Source organism: Littorina saxatilis, linkage group LG3, assembly GCF_037325665.1.
Source record: "Littorina saxatilis isolate snail1 linkage group LG3, US_GU_Lsax_2.0, whole genome shotgun sequence".
Classification (NCBI taxonomy): Eukaryota; Metazoa; Mollusca; class Gastropoda; order Littorinimorpha; family Littorinidae; genus Littorina; species Littorina saxatilis.
Window position 1 is genome coordinate 60485731 of NC_090247.1, and position 16599 is coordinate 60502329.

A 16599-nucleotide genomic window follows, 5' to 3' on the forward strand; every position below is an offset into this window, starting at 1 on the left:
CCCGATTAATGAATATAGAAAAGAATCACACTCACACGACGTTTCTTCTCTTGCGGTGCTGGTTATTTATAATAATAATAATGACAGCTTATATAGCGCGAAACACACTAAACTATGCTCTCCGGCCGCGCTTTACATATTAACTTAACTATGAATAAAACCATACTATTTAAACATCAAATACATATATATACATTCCAACAAAATAACGTAACAATAAACTTACAGCAACATTATCCCCTTATGGACAATACCATGCAATAGATGCACAACTCACAATAAATCATGTTCAATGAACATTGAAAAATCTCAACTTAAACACACACACACACACACACAGACACACAAACACATTCACACACACACACACACACATACACACACACACACACAGACAAACACACACACACACACACACACACACGCCTGTTAATGTGCTGGTTCGAACATTGTCAGAACCTTTAGCCAGTGCGTTCGCTTTTCGAGGTTTTTGACATATCCCACAAAACATAGGTCCCTCAAGTGACTCTAGTTAAATATAGTTTTTGATCATGAACAAGCAGAAATTCAAGTGAATCATGTCAAGAAAATCACCATGATCCTTGTTTTCCCCAATAACAGAGGATCTGCAACAGTGTGGGTTTTCTCGGACATTTACATTATCAAGGGTGTATTAGGGTATGAATGACAGCTCATACTGTCTGTAAAGAGGCGGTACACCCCGAGTTTGCCGAAACTACAATAGGGGAAAAGGGAACATAACAACTCTATGATGGGGAGAGGGGTCATGTATATATATGTGTGGGGGGGGGGGGGGGGAGAGAACAGGAATCAGTGGCAAAATACCGGACAAACAAAGATTGCCTGCATAAACGAGTAAATTGTTGGGTTTTTTTGCTCAAATAAAGCAAATATCACTTCGTGAGAGTCTCAACCAGAGAATAAAAACTTTGCGTGAGAGTCTCACCCTACCGAGCGTGAGAGTATCAACCGGCAATTTGTAGGGTTGCTACGCGATTTCTTGACATGTAATCGAATTGCAACTTTTTAAAGACCAAAAAGTACACTCATGTTTCAAGAATTGATTAATCTTGACTTTCCCGTTGACTATAATCTTTTACTTGCATTAAATATTCCATAATAACAATGAAAAGTCAACATTTTGGCGCAGAACGCTTGAAATGTGTCAATATTCTCTGCTCCCCTTTTACAAGTGCATTTAAATAATAAAATAATTCTGGAATATGGTACGCATACTTCTTATGCTAAAGTGCAAACAACAATAATACGATAAAATGTCTTTTTGTGAAAGTTATGATGCAATTTGTGGAGCAACTCACCTCGCTTTGCCGCCGCGTGAGAGCTGAAATGGATTGAACCGGAACGTGGGTGGTTTCTTCGTACCAACCGGTTATACGGTGTGTGATCGTATCCCCAGGGAAAACGGATGGAACCAGATCACTACAATGCAACACATTCAATGAATGATAGTTTGCCACAATTGCATATATGTGTATGACTTACTTGACTTATTCCTTTTGACTCCCTGTGGAGCATAGGGCCGCAACAACTACGGTATATATGTGTATACCGGCTTACATCCTTCTCGTCCTCTTTGTCTGCCGCAAGTCCTCTTTCGCCACAAAACGCTACAAGCAGGGCACAGATAAAAAATAGTGACACGTGCATTTTGCAGCCGAGCTTCATGACGCGCGCGTAAAAGGGGAATCCCCGGGAGTTCCCATTGCTTGAGAAAATTATATAAAAATGAAAATGTAACGAAACGCGAAAATGTGGCAGTTTGTCGGTAGGCTTGATATTTATCACTCGTATCATAGGAGTATTTGAAGTGTCTTCCACAAGCAGTGAAAGTGCAGAAATGGCTATTTTGACCCATTTGACCAGACAGTACTGGCCAACCCCGGGGCACATGCGTCTTTGTCAGTTTATTCTTACGTTTGCCACCTTTTAGTCATTCACACCATGTGAGAGTGGTGTCCCTTCTTCCCGCCATATCCTGCAGAAGTTCAGAGGTTGCGCGCCCATATATCGTGAGTAGGGCCTACAGATCACAAAAAGTTTTTCTTCATTTTTGTAACATGAATGCATAGCAGTTGACTTAGGTTTTGATGCATTACCTCTGAGAACAAATACTTAGTCTTGGTGTCGAGTGAAAGTGCGTTAATTAAGGTCGAGTTCTGACGAAAGTTTTGCTTCTTCCTTCCCATGTTGTGCTCGTTATCTGGCACTAGAGTTGCCTAGCCTGCCCGTGCGGGGGCAAGTCCGCCTATTTGTCATGGGGCATGTTCGCCGTGAGCAGTATGTACAACAAATGTTCATGCGCACATAAAAACTGTCTGCACATTGATATCAGCTACACATTTGTCTTGATGTAAAATTAAAAAAAAATCAGTCTTCTAGTTCATTAAACTCGCCAGTTATGCTACCAAAAGCATAAAAGTAGGCGGACTAGCCCCGGTCTCCTCGCCAGTTATGCTACCAAAAGCATAAAAGTAGGCGGACTAGCCCCGGTCTCCCTTAACGTAATTTTGTGTTACATTCTTTCGTATTTTGTCATTGGCATTTTTGAACCTAAATATTGAAGGGAATTAAAAAAGGTTTCCCACTAAAGCTTGCCCACTACTAGTCTTGTACCTACTATGGGATGAGAGCGGCGGACTTGCCCCACCCTGTAGGTGGACTTGCCCCACTTGGGGCTAGTTCGCCTACGTTAGGGTAGGTCTACTTAAAGCAGTATGTACAACAAATGTTCATGCGCACATAAAAACTGTCTGCACATTGATATCAGCTACACATTTGTCTTGATGTAAAATAAAAAATCAGACTTCTAGTTCATCAAACTCGCCAGTTATGCTACCAAAAGCATAAAAGTAAGCGGATTAGCGCGCACACACCTTGAGTGAGTCTATTCTAGCCACTGCTTGTACTAAAACGATAAAAATCCACCAAACAATGAAAAAAAAAACTTTTCTATAACGCAAGTCCAGATTTACAGCTCCAAGCGATTTACAATTCCAATAACCTCACACACACACTCACACTCACACACACACACAAGCACACTAACCCCTCATAGCGATAAGAATAAGTTCAGCCAATAACTACATTTCTGACTATTTACAATAAGAATACATTCTCTCTCTCTTTCTCTCTCTCTCTCTCTCTCTCTCTCTCTCTCTCTCTCTCTCTCTCTCTCTCTAATTATTTTTTAATATTTTTTTTATATTTTTTTATTGTTATTATCGTTATGACATCATCATCATTACCATTATTTCTATTTTCATATTTCTATTGCTGCTATTGTATTTAATAGTATCAAATACTATAACTTTTTCTTTGCCTTTAAATGCCATTTATTATCATATGTACGATTATTTTTGCCGTCAACCTCTTTTGCTCTTATAATGTTTTCATGTCTGTTTTGTATTCATGTTAGTTAGCAAGTTGTGAAATCCGTCACCCTATGGGAGGGGTGAAGGCAAAATTGGTTATCACTGAGTTTGTGTAACACAGGAAGTTGTGAAATACCAAATTGTTCAACAAAAACATCATAGGTCGAACTGTGCAGGGTCAACCGCAACAAACTCAAACCATTCATACTATACTGCATTTGAGTGACTTATATACCGACATTTTTATTTCTTATTTTTAGCACAGGTGTAGGAAAAAATCATGAACCAAAATGTTATTTATTTTCTAATTTAACATTTGTTTTACAAATGTGACCATGGTCTTTCAAACATACAGTGACATTAAACATTGTTATGTTAAAAAAAAGAAAAAAGAAAAAAAGCTTTTGTGCACAAATCAGAAAATACATTGTACATTTTACCTAGAGGCCGAACAGTGTCTGTGGCGGCAAAGGACCCAGCAAGTTGCACTGATCTATATTTTTAGATCAGTGGCAAGTTGTCAAGAACAGGCGCTTGCATTTGGATGTGTCCACTGATAGTAGGTTTGGTTGTGATCAATCAGCATGATGTGGGAATAAAAATGTATGACAGTCTGGTATGATGACATGAAATTCACATATGCTGAAATGTAATATTATACATGATATGATATTATGGCTGTTGCCATGACCATGAACCCCAAGAAAGGTTTAATGTTATGTAAAATCAAAATACCAAAATCAAGCACCTATTAATCTGGTCTACGGCGCTCTCGCTTTCTCTCTCTCTCATCTAACTCTTGGCACACAGGTCAAAGCAGAGGTTAACTTGAGTGCAAGTGTACATAGCAGGAGGGGGGTGATTTCTTGAATTAGCTGAGGGCGGTGGTAAACATGGGTCTCAAAGCAGAGGTTGGGCTATTTTTAGACCGTCAACAGACAGTACAGCGTCGTCAATCCCCGCGTGAAGGAAATCGCTCACCTTCCACGTCCAAAACGTAGTGATATTATTGACACGCCAGATTAGCGCGGTAGCGTATTGTGCTAAGCAGGAAAGCGCGCTTTTCTGTATTCTTGTTAACTTCGCAATTTCCGGAAAACATCCACTTTCACTTTGAGACTGTTCTGTTTACATTCGACACTATCAAAACCACTTTGCATTGCAATACTGAAATAATGTTTTCTGTGTTCGAAAGCTACAGCCAATCGTTATTATATCCCCTTAGGTACAGTTTTATAACATTATTGGCACATGTAAACAATAGGAATTAATTAATGAACGCTACGAAAAGGGCAGCCTTTAACCTCCCTGTTGTCACTCAGCATTTTTTTTTAATTCTCATCCACACTTTCAGCCCTCCCCATCTCAGATGTAATTTGTAAATGACGTTTTCATCCTTCAATCCACTATTTAACATAGTAAGTCAAGCTTTTCAAACCTTATTAATAATTGCTTTGATGTTTTGCTGATGTTCAGTTTATTATTTAATGAAGATCTCATTGTTCAAAATTTCATATTGTTTTTTCAAAAACGTGCGTGTGTTCCATTTTCAAACTAACCTAACTGATGTGAACTCCATTATTACTGTCACATCTGTTTTACAAATTACACCCATAATCCAAACCAACGCGCAAACACACACACACACCACAACTACACACATATGTACTCGTTACCATTAGCCAACGCTCGTCACAACACTGATAGACTACGAAGCAATCTCTTCGATCATCTCTGCGCTGAGTCGGTCACACTTTTGCTCACCCCTGCCAACAATCTCAAACGTATCCTTTTTTTTCAATCACTACAAAATTATCATACAGCTTTTTATGTCTCACTAAATTATAAATCAGATGTATGTGGTTGTTTGTTGCCTTGAATGCCCCAAGGGGCAAAAATGAGTGTTTCTTCCATACTAATTAGCCTCATTTGCCTAAACCATATAGGAGTTATCCGTCCTTATAGAGTTACATTTTTTTTATATAAATCCCATGCTAATTTCAAATACAGCGTTTTGCTATTCACTTCAATATAATAGTAAATAACAATCAAGAAATAACGAAGTCTTTAAACCACAATTTCCCAGATATTTACACTTTTCATTTTGTTTCAATTCACACCACAAAACATACACTTCGCCTTTTGCTATTCAGTCTCAAGTCTAAATAATAATAGTATAAATCATAACTAATTTTCTTCACACCATCATAGACATAATGTTGCCTCACATGTTCTTTGTACAATCGTTGGTTTTCACAATAAATATTGCATTACTGTAATTGTCTTTTTTTTCTTTAACAATGTCTTTCCAAAAACAAAACTCAAAGACCACAAAAGCTATTGCAACCTACTCCTATCTCTCGTCTCTCTTCCTGGGTACAATGGTACCTAAGACTTACATTCAAATGCTTACATTGTCACATTGTCAAAATACCAATAATTATTCAAAACAAATGTTAACTACTACCTAACTTCATTTCAGACCCACACCCATTATTATACACACATTTCACATTTAAACCATTAGTCGGCCCCCTGTCGATATTTATCGACTAAGTTCCTTGTGGAGGTCTTAAAAATGGGGTCCAGTGATTCATGTTGCTTCAGTGGTTGGCCGCAACGAATTCCGCAGTGATCAATACCAAATCAGTACCTGGCGAGCGTTGGTCAGTATTGCAATTGATCACCAATAATGCATTGCAATAAAAATGAATAAAGTAAAATAAAACAAAACAAAGCAGAGTAAAGAAACAATGAAATAACATTAAAACAATACAGCGCTGACGGGGCTCGAACTTACGACCTACAGAATGGAAACTCTGTATGCTAACCGTTACACTACAGAGACATTCTTCCATAGAGGGTAAAACTAAACAAGAGATCCAAAAAAGGGCAGAGCCACAGGCACGCGATATTGAACTCGGTACCTTACAGAAGAGGAATTTGTTTCTGAAGCTTTCCTCCTGCCAGTATTGCGGAGTAGTGTAGGCCTATAGCGCAGTAGCGTACACTGCAGGGAAGTGCGCTTTTCTGTATTCTTTGTAACTTTCTGAGCTTGTTTTTAATCCAAACATAACATATCTATAAATATGTTTTTGGAATTAGGGAATGATAAAGAATAAGATGAAAGTTTGCCATTATTTAGTGCAGGTGCTGCCGCTTTGCTTGCTGCGTGCGAAGTGATCAGTCTTTCAATGCAGTCCTAGATGCCGAGCTCATTTCCCGCCTTGACCAGTGCATAGCCATAATTATGTCACCTCGCACACATAGCATTGTTCTTGCACACCCATTCTTTCTCAGACTCCACTTTCTCTCTCTCTCTCTCTCTGATACCCACGGCTTTTAACCCACCCCCTCCCCACCCAAGCCCCCCCCCCCCCCCTCAATGCGCCTTCACTGTCTAAACTCAGGTTACCTTTCCAGATAACCTCCACAAAAAGCAATTATTTTCCAAGTATAAGTCCAGACGTTTTGCTCTTTTGTAATTCTCTCCCTTTGTCAGTCTAACTGGTTGTCAGTCTGCCAGTCTCTCTCTGTCATACGCTATCTTGGGATTTGGAGCTTGCCTTGAAAAGCTAGTCACCGAAGACCTACCTTGAAATAGCGCAATATTGTGTAAAGCGTTGCCACACTGTTTTTGCTGTTGTGTTTTTTTCAGCTGAAGTACTTGCTGTGAATCCACACAAGAGCTCGTGAACCTGCACACAAGCGAGAACCGAAGGCTCTACTAAAGCGGTTAGTGTTACTTCGACCATGGGCAGTAACGAATCTTCAGTCAAAAGTGATAGCTCAGTCCGCGTCTGTACAACCAGCGGCACTGAAGTGTACTCAAGACAACATAAATACGAAAACAAATCGTCCAACGCAAAGTTTATTGAAAAAGCGTTTAAAACAGAATGCAATCGTGATGTGTCATTGATGAATCATGGAATTGAGTCAATCCGGGCGTCGGGCAACTGTGCCAGCATTGGGAACACAACAACGAAAATGCTTGAGAATTGAAAACCGCAAGTGAAAATGATCAACTAAACGATGCTTGCATCCAATATCAAGGACGGACAAAAGATAGTCATCAAGTAACATTTACAGTTGGACTTCTGTTCATTTCGATTTTGCTTCTCATGTTAAAATCCTCAATAATATCTTGGTGTAACCCCCCGCGGGTTAGGGGGAAGAATTTACCCGATGCTCCCCAGCATGTCGTAAGAGGCGACTAAAGGATTCTGTTTCTCTGTTTATCCTTGTTAAGTGTTTCTTGTATAGAATGTAGTCAATTTTTGCAAAGATTTTAGTCAAGCAGTATGTAAGAAATGTTAAGTCCTTTGTACTGAAAACTTGCATTCTCCCAGTAAGGTAATATATTGTACTACGTTGCAAGCCCTTGGAGCAAATTTTTCATAAGTGCTTTTGTGAACAAGAAACGAGTGGCTCTATCCCATCTACCCCCTTTCCCCGTGGCGATATAACCTTCGTGGTTGAAAACGACGTTAAACACCAAATAAAGAAAGAAAAAAAGATCTTGGTGTAAAATAGGCACAAAATCAAACCTAATGATTCCTGAAATGTTCAGTTAATTTTGCTAGGAGAAAGAATAGCGGATATATTATTATTATTATTCCCATATTATTATTATTATTATATCAAATCACAGCCCTGGTCCACAAAAGACCGGTTCACCTTTTCACGTTAAATACAATCAAATATACTTTTTCAAAGTTATCAAATTCAGCCTGATGTACACCACACGAGCTCCTATCCTAGTGTGTAAATATTTCTTGTATTTACACAGTAGAAAATACACCAACACACGACATTGTGGTCTCTTTTTGTCGTGACTGGGGGCAGACAAACTCTTTACCTGTTTAGGTTAGTGTCGCCTTGCTCATAAAATAATCCAATCCAATAATAGTGTTCGAAAATAAACATATAAGTATGCAACTCAGACTTTTGAAGAAGTTATTGTCTCTGTGGCTTTCTTTTTAGTTCGCCGCAGAAAATTGTGTTTTGTGTATAGGATGTAAAGGATGGTTCGTATGGCATTGGACCAATGTCTCGACAGTGCCTAATAATATGAATGACGTCATTTTTGGCGAAGCCTCTAATGACGATTTTTATATTCTTAAGTATAGTCTTGACAAGACAAGGTCAAATTGCATATGAGCCAGCAGGGGGAGGGAGAATGTTACCAAAACGTTTTTTCTCACTTGAAGTAGAGAAGGTTGGAAAGGGTTCTAGGGTTGGCGGAGAAGAGGTTTTATTGTGGAAGTCGCTTTTTCTGAAAACGATCTTTATATTTTTCAAGTTTTGATTTAAACAACACATTTTTTTCCTTTTAGAACTGTTTTGTCTAGTAGAGGTAAAGGTGCAAAATAAGTTGACACCTGTGCACGCAAACTGTAATCAGTCCTGCAGTTTCTTCCTTGTTCCATTAACTAAAACAAAAACAAGGACGGTAAAACAAAAACTCAAGGCACCAGGGGGAAAAGGGGATCTCATTGTTACCATCGTTTACTATAGCGAAAGCTTGTAGTAGTCTTTTTACTTTACTCGAACTAACGTCGAAGCGATAGCTACTTTCTGCCACGAAAGGGACTATACTTAATTAGATTGTCACTTGTCTTTTTTGGTTTATGTTTGAGATGTTATGAGGGTTTTTTAGTTTTGAAAATCATGACAAAAGATTACAACAGCATTAGCCTTAAGAAGAGACAGGAAAGCTTGAGTCCAAAACAAGTGCTTGCATTATTTATAAGTTGAAACGTCGCAGGCTCTCTTACGGCCCACTTCTTTTTTCAGGGAAATTGTTCACTTCTAGAAACATCCGCCAGTCCGCTGTTACTCCGCTGTTATGGGAGCTATGCAATCGCAGCCCTATGAATCAAGCCAGGATACAATAACAATTACAAGACTCGATGGTTCAGTTGTAAAAGTACGAAAAGATGAAGTCATTGAAGGTGGTAAAATAAAGAAAGCCGCGCACTCTGTTGAAGAAATTGGACCCAACAATGAACACAGGTACTGGAAAAGAGAATATGATCCCCGAAACCCAAATGACGGACCGTGGCAGCAGCACCCGGAGCTTGCCATGCTCAAAGAAGAAGAAACAGGTGTAGGGGGTTCTCGTAATAACAGGGGTGCCAGTGATGCTAGGGATGTCTGTAGTGACAAGCGTGCTAGTGGTAGCAGGGGTGCCGAAGATGACATCGGCGCCACAGCTGACAGCCGAGGTACTGGCAGTGGCATTTTCAACAGTCTGCGCGAACGTTTGCGAGGAACCAAACGTAAAGACGATTTTTGGGACGATCCAAAGTGGAATCCCTTCAAGACATCAACAAGTCGGAACGAGAAAAAAAATGAAGAGAAAAAAGTATATAAGATTAATGGGGTCATTCACGGAACTTGTACAACAGAGACGTTCAAAGAGTAACACCAGAACTCTACCATCAGGGGTTGTAAAAGAAACAGATGTCATGCCTTAATAAAACTTGAAGTAAAAATTAAAACCCGTTGCCCTTACTTCTCCTGTTTAACAGATTGCTACCAGGTGAGATAGATATATATATATATTCCGTGAATTCGGCACTATATATATATAGTGCCGAATTCACAGAATTGCCGAATTCGCGAAATCGGCAACATTTTTGCCCATTTCGCGTAATCAGTATAACGCTGTCCATTACGTGAAATCGACAGCGTTTTGCCGAAAATGCGGAAAGGCTTCTAAAATGTGCCCATTTTGCAAAATCGACAGCCAGTCTGTTACTTTTTGTGTCACCAGAACAGTCATTGCATTAACATTGCTTTACCTCCCTACTATGTTTTGTATGGTCTATGTTGGTCTGTGTCAAGTATAACTCCGGAAATGCATGAAAACTACACTTTCTGCAATAACTTGTCATAACTTATCGATTATTGCAATATCTAACCATTCGAGTATCTAGTTGTCTAAGTGTGATAATATCCCAGGCATATGAGAACGTTAAAACCAAACAGTGGCTGCCGATTTCGCAAAATGGGCAAATTTTAGAAGCCTTTACGCGATTTCAGCAAAACGCTGCCGATTTCACGTATTGGGCAGCGTTTTGCCGATTACGCGAAATGGGCAAAAATGTTGCCCATTACGCGGAATCGGCAATTACGTGAATTCGGCACGACATATATATATATATATATATATACATATATATATAGGATACTTGTTTATTTTTAGTACTTCATTCAGTACTTCATTCATTTATTAAGTGCGCATCAGCGGATAACAATATTTGAAGCGCATTTCCATCCAAAATCACACGTCGTTTGTACAGGAGGGACTTTGGAAGGGGCATGCTTTTGAGAAGTTTACAATCGAGTGCGCAAATCAGAAGGGGTGAGACTGTCCGAAACACGACTGAAGAAAGGTAAATCCAGATGCCGAATTTCCATTCGAGTCTTAGATAGGACTGAGAATTCAAAAGATCTCCTTGAAGATTTCCCGCTCAAAATTTCTAGGCATTTTTAGGCAAGTTTGATTAATATTAAAGGTACCGTGCTTCCCGCGTACGCGATTATTATGGCCACAAATCCGACCAGAATAAAAGCATCATTTAAGTCCAAAGTCATGCGAAGTCATTGATTATTTTTTTTTAGACACAAGTAAACAATCATATGACGAGTTTAACAACTTCTTCCAAAACATTGCATAACATCTTTACAAATATCTGTAACGATCCAAACTTTTGCGTCAAGTATTTTCAGTATGTTGGTAAATTATTCTGTAAGTGCAAAATCATATACAGGGAGTGAACCCAGTTATCTGTGCTTGTTTGATTGTTTGTTTTGTTTCTTTGTTGCATGTATAAAAGAAGAAAATAAACAACAAATGACTTCAGTAGAGAGGAGGCTTAGGATCATGGGAAACGTTAGATTTTCTTTTCTGAGGATCAGTAATGTACCGCAACTTCACCAATAATTATTAGTAAAACAAACAAGTCGCGTAAGGCGAAAATACAATATTTAGTCAAGTAGCTGTCGAACTCACAGAATGAAACTGAACGCAATGCCATTTTTCAGCAAGACCGTATACTCGTAGCATCGTCAGTCCACCGCTCATGGCAAAGGCAGTGAAATTGACAAGAAGAGCGGGGTAGTAGTTGCGCTAAGAAGGATAGCACGCTTTTCTGTACCTCTCTTTGTTTTAACTTTCTGAGCGTGTTTTTATATCATATCTATATGTTTTTGGAATCAGGAACTGACAAGGAATAAGATGAAAGTGTTTTTAAATTGATTTCGACAATTTAATTTTGATAATAATTTTTATATATTTAATTTTCAGAGCTTGTTTTTAATCCGAATATAACATATTTATATGTTTTTGGAATCAGCAAATGATTGAGAATAAGATAAAAGTAAATTTGGATCGTTTTATAAATTTTTATTTTTTTTTACAATTTTCAGATTTTTAATGACCAAAGTCATTAATTAATTTTTAAGCCACCAAGCTGAAATGCAATACCGAAGTTCGGGCTTCGTCGAAGATTACTTGACCAAAATTTCAACCAATTTGGTTGAAAAATGAGGGCGTGACAGTGCCGCCTCAACTTTCACGAAAAACCGGATATGACGTCATCAAAGACATTTATCAAAAAAATGAAAAAAACGTTCGGGGATTTCATACCCAGGAACTCTCATGTCAAATTTCATAAAGATCGGTCCAGTAGTTTAGTCTGAATCGCTCTACACACACACACAGACAGACAGACAGACACACACACGCACATACACCACGACCCTCGTTTCGATTCCCCCTCGATGTTAAAATATTTAGTCAAAACTTGACTAAATATAACAAGTCGCGTAAGGCGAAAATACAACATTTAGTCAAGTAGCTGTCGAACTCACAGAATGAAACTGAACGCAATGCAACGCAGCAAGACCGTATACTCGTAGCATCGTCAGTCCACCGCGCACGGCAAAGGCAGTGAAATTGACAAGATGAGCGGCCGGAGTAGTACTTGCGCTGAGAAGGATAGCACGCTTTTCTGTACCTCTCTTCGTTTTAACTTTCTGAGCGTGTTTTTAATCCAAACATATCATATCTATATGTTTTTGGAATCAGGAACCGACAAGGAATAAGCTGAAGGTGTTTTTAAATTGATTTGGACAATTTAATTTTGATAATAATTTTTATATGTTTAATTTTCAGAGCTTGTTCTTAATCCAAATATGACATATTTATATATTTTTGGAATCAGAAAATGATAAAGAATAAGATGTACGTAAAATTACAATTTTCAGATTTTTAATGACCAAACTTACTCATTAGTTTTTAAGCCACCAAGCTGAAATGCAATACCGAAGTCCGGGCTTCGTCGAAGATTACTTGACCAAAATTTCAACCAATTTGGTTGAAAAATGAGAGCGTGACAGTGCCGCCTCAACTTTCACGAAAAGCCGGATATGACGTCATCAAAGACATTTATTGAAAAAATGAAAAAAACGTATGGGGATTTCATACCCAGGAACTCTCATGTCAAATTTCATAAAGATCGGTCCAGTAGTTTAGTCTGAATCGCTCTACACACACACACACACAGACAGACAGACAGACAGACACACACACACACACACACATACACACACACACACACCACGACCCTGGTCTCGATTCCCCCCTCTACGTTAAAATATTTAGTCAAAACTTGACTAAATATAAAAAGCAGAAGAAAGAATTAGCAAACATACAAATGGGACATTGTAAGGGTTAGCTTAACTTATTTGCGGCGGGGATATAGCTCAGTTGGTGTAGCGCGCTGTCAGCATGAGTTCGATCCCAGGTTCGGCGGAAATTTATTTCAGAGTCAACTTTGTGTGCAGACTCTCTTCGGTGTCCGAACTCCCTCCCCGTGTAACACTACATTGGGTGTGCACGTTAAAGATCCCACGATTGACAAAAAGTGTCTTTCCTGGCAAAATTGCTTAGGCACAGTTAATAATTGTCTACCTATACCCGTGTGACTTGGAATAATAGGCCGTGAAAGGTAAATATGCGCCGAAATGGCTGCAATTACTGGCCGTATAAAATTTCATCTCACACGGCATCACTGCAGAGCGCCTAGAACTGTACCCACGGAATATGCGCGATATAAGCCTCATTGATTGATTGATTGATTTGAGCTTAGTTCATTCAACTCCAGCCCATGTGACATTGTAAGAAATATAAAACGAATTAAGAAACTGGTCACAGTGTGTTCATAACTATACATTTCTAGAAGTCTCAATGTACAGTGTTCTTGGGTGATAAATGTAATACTGCATTACAATCTGGTGAGATATACTGACAGTACTGCATCGGTCTTTGACAGAACTAAACCAAGACCATGGGTGGCAGCCCTTCACGTTACAGATTTGAGATGGAAGCCAATGTTGACTACGTTAGTGGCGGAAGAAGAACCAACGTTTTCCATATGTACAAAAACATTCTGTTCACCGGAATAAAACGAAGCAGAGTGGATGACATGATCGAAGACGAAATAGAGAATATCGAGCTTCAGGTGAATATGGCCGTGGAAGACATACAGCGCATGGATGCAATCACAGGAGACAGTGGCTACTTGTACATAACGTACGATTAAATGATCAAGAAAAATCAGAAGCAAAAGCAACAGAAAAGGTGTAATCTGTAAGTCGCTTTCAGTGAACCCTCCTGTTGCAACTCATGTATTGTTCACTTATGTAGTATGAAACTTTCTCGTTTAATATGAAGCTGCGCCCTCCCGTTCACTACCGAGTAAGTCATAGGTTTTGAATTTAGTAGTTAATATTAGTCTCATGGAAAAATGAGAAAAATATATATATATATTTAAGAAACAGAAGATTCCTTCGCTAAGCTTCTATCTTCTGCTCATCACTGGCACGATTATTGTAGTGTAGTCTTAGGGGGCGCTCCCAGTTTATATACTTACACACGCAAATCTACCCCCATTCCTCCCCCCTTTCTCTATCTGTTCCGGGTTTTTTTTTTTATATACGTTTAATTGTTTTAGTTCTCAGTTTTCTTGCACTATTTCTGTCACATGTGTTTTACTATTATTCTTTATTTTTAGCGGAGAAAAAAAACGTCTCACCTACTGTTTTCAAATACCAAGGAAAAAGCATGTCATTTTTAGGACGGTTTTATTTTCTTTCTTTTTTTCAAACAAAAAGAACATCCTCTGTATCTGCATTACTGAGCATACAATGTTTGTAATCATAGGCTGAAGTCTTTGTCATTTGTTTAGCGTATTTGCATTTCTAAATTATTTCAATTGCTGCTTTATATGCCAATGTTTACATGTACATCTTTTAATCAGTAATTCTGCATGCATTCTTGTGTGAGTTATGTGCTTAAAGTGTGCTTTCTGTACTGCTTAAAACAATGCAAAGACCATCCCTGAATATGTAATGCATTACTCTAAATGCAGATCAGCGAAAAAGCTAAAGTAAAATGAATCATCCACTGGTGATAATTGAAAGTCGAAACAGTCCTAACTTAGCCATGACACAAGTCATGGTGAAACCGGACAATATATGATGGCGCTTATTAAAAACACAAAATGAAACTGTATGCCCTCTTACTGCAGCGAACAACTGCCACAGAAATTACTGTTGCAGATCAGCTGGTTACAACTAAGCTCTAGGTGGCTGACCTGAATTATCGACGACTTGGCACACAGACTCCTCTCAGAAAATGTCTCTGGTTTGCTTATGTGGCATGACAAACAGCCAATATTCATTAGACAAGGCATCAGATATCCAAACAACTCTTCCAAATTCAGTGTTAGCTCGCTATGTCACATTTGGATATGTTGGTCCATGTCTGAAGGACAATCTCTTGACATTACTGTGTGGGAGAACAATTACCCTGCGGGTTGTTTGCTCAGCACAACTATACACGTTCCTGGTGATCAGTATAACAGGAGACTTTTCGAAATTCAGTTTAGTCCTCGAAAGGGCAATCCATCACGTAAGAGAGGCGTTTTGGATCATCTTGACTACCTGGATTGTCTCTTGTATTTCGAAAAAGGGGATAACCTCCTTCGGCGGATGTTATTCGCTCATCCGATATCTTCTCGTAAGCTTACACCTATGCCACATCCGTGCAACTGATTTTACTGAAAACTTGACAAACTTTAATGTCGAATTAAGTTCAAAAATGGTTTTTCCTGGTGAATGAGTGGCCCTACAATTATTTTTAGTGGTATAACTTACAATTAGACCTATTTGCCTCAGTGTAAAATTGATTGAAGTAATTTCTGCGCGGACAGTTTGTCCATGTACATTCTAACTAATTGTTATTGTTAAAATTGCGTGTGTACTAAATTACCGTTTGGAATTTGCTTGAACTATCTCTTTTTTATACTAAGATTCCTGAAATAAAGATGCAAGTACTTTATTTGTTGGTTCTCTCTCTTATGCATGCATCTATTCACCAACCCAACCATAATAAACATCCATATGTACACATACATACATACATACATATTTACATACATACATACATACAAACACAAACACACACACACACACACACACACACACACACACACACACACACACACACACATACATACATACACTCACGCGAACACGAACACACACACACGCACACATATACACACAGACACATGCACACACACACATACATACACAAACACACTCACATGAATACAAACACACACACGCACACATACACACGCACGCACAAACACACATGCACACACATACACACCCACACATGCTTAAACACACACGCACACACACACAAATAGACACACACACACACACACACACACGCTCGCAAACAGACCACACACGTACACATAAACACACCCGAACGCACAGACACAGACATACAATCACACACACACACATACACACATACATCCTCTCACACACACACACATAATCACACACACACGTGCGCGCGCGCACACTAACACACACACGAACACACACACACACACACGATCGCAAACAAACACACCACACACATACGCATAAACACACCCGAACGCACAGACACAGACATACAATCACACATACACACATACACCCTCACACACAATCACACACACTCACACATACACACAAACACACAATCACACACACACACGTGCGCGCACACATGCACACACACACACGCACGCACACAAACACACACACAAAC

General features: G+C 39.0%; 1 long non-coding RNA gene across 4 annotated transcripts in view; it reads left to right on the top strand.

Moving 5' to 3' along the window:
* The window catches only part of LOC138962834 (uncharacterized), an 18092-nt gene extending 2267 nt beyond the window's left edge, over positions 1–15825 (top strand). The window contains exons 3-5 of one of the 4 annotated variants that reach the window (XR_011454614.1): positions 7072–7148; positions 9210–9428; positions 13757–15825. This is a non-coding gene — a long non-coding RNA (uncharacterized lncRNA). Of the gene's footprint in view, positions 1–7071; positions 7149–9209; positions 9429–10720; positions 11111–13756 lie in introns of those variants that run through there. The other 3 variants (XR_011454613.1, XR_011454611.1, XR_011454612.1) reach the window with 3 other exon arrangements.
* Positions 15826–16599: the final 774 nt, after the last annotated feature.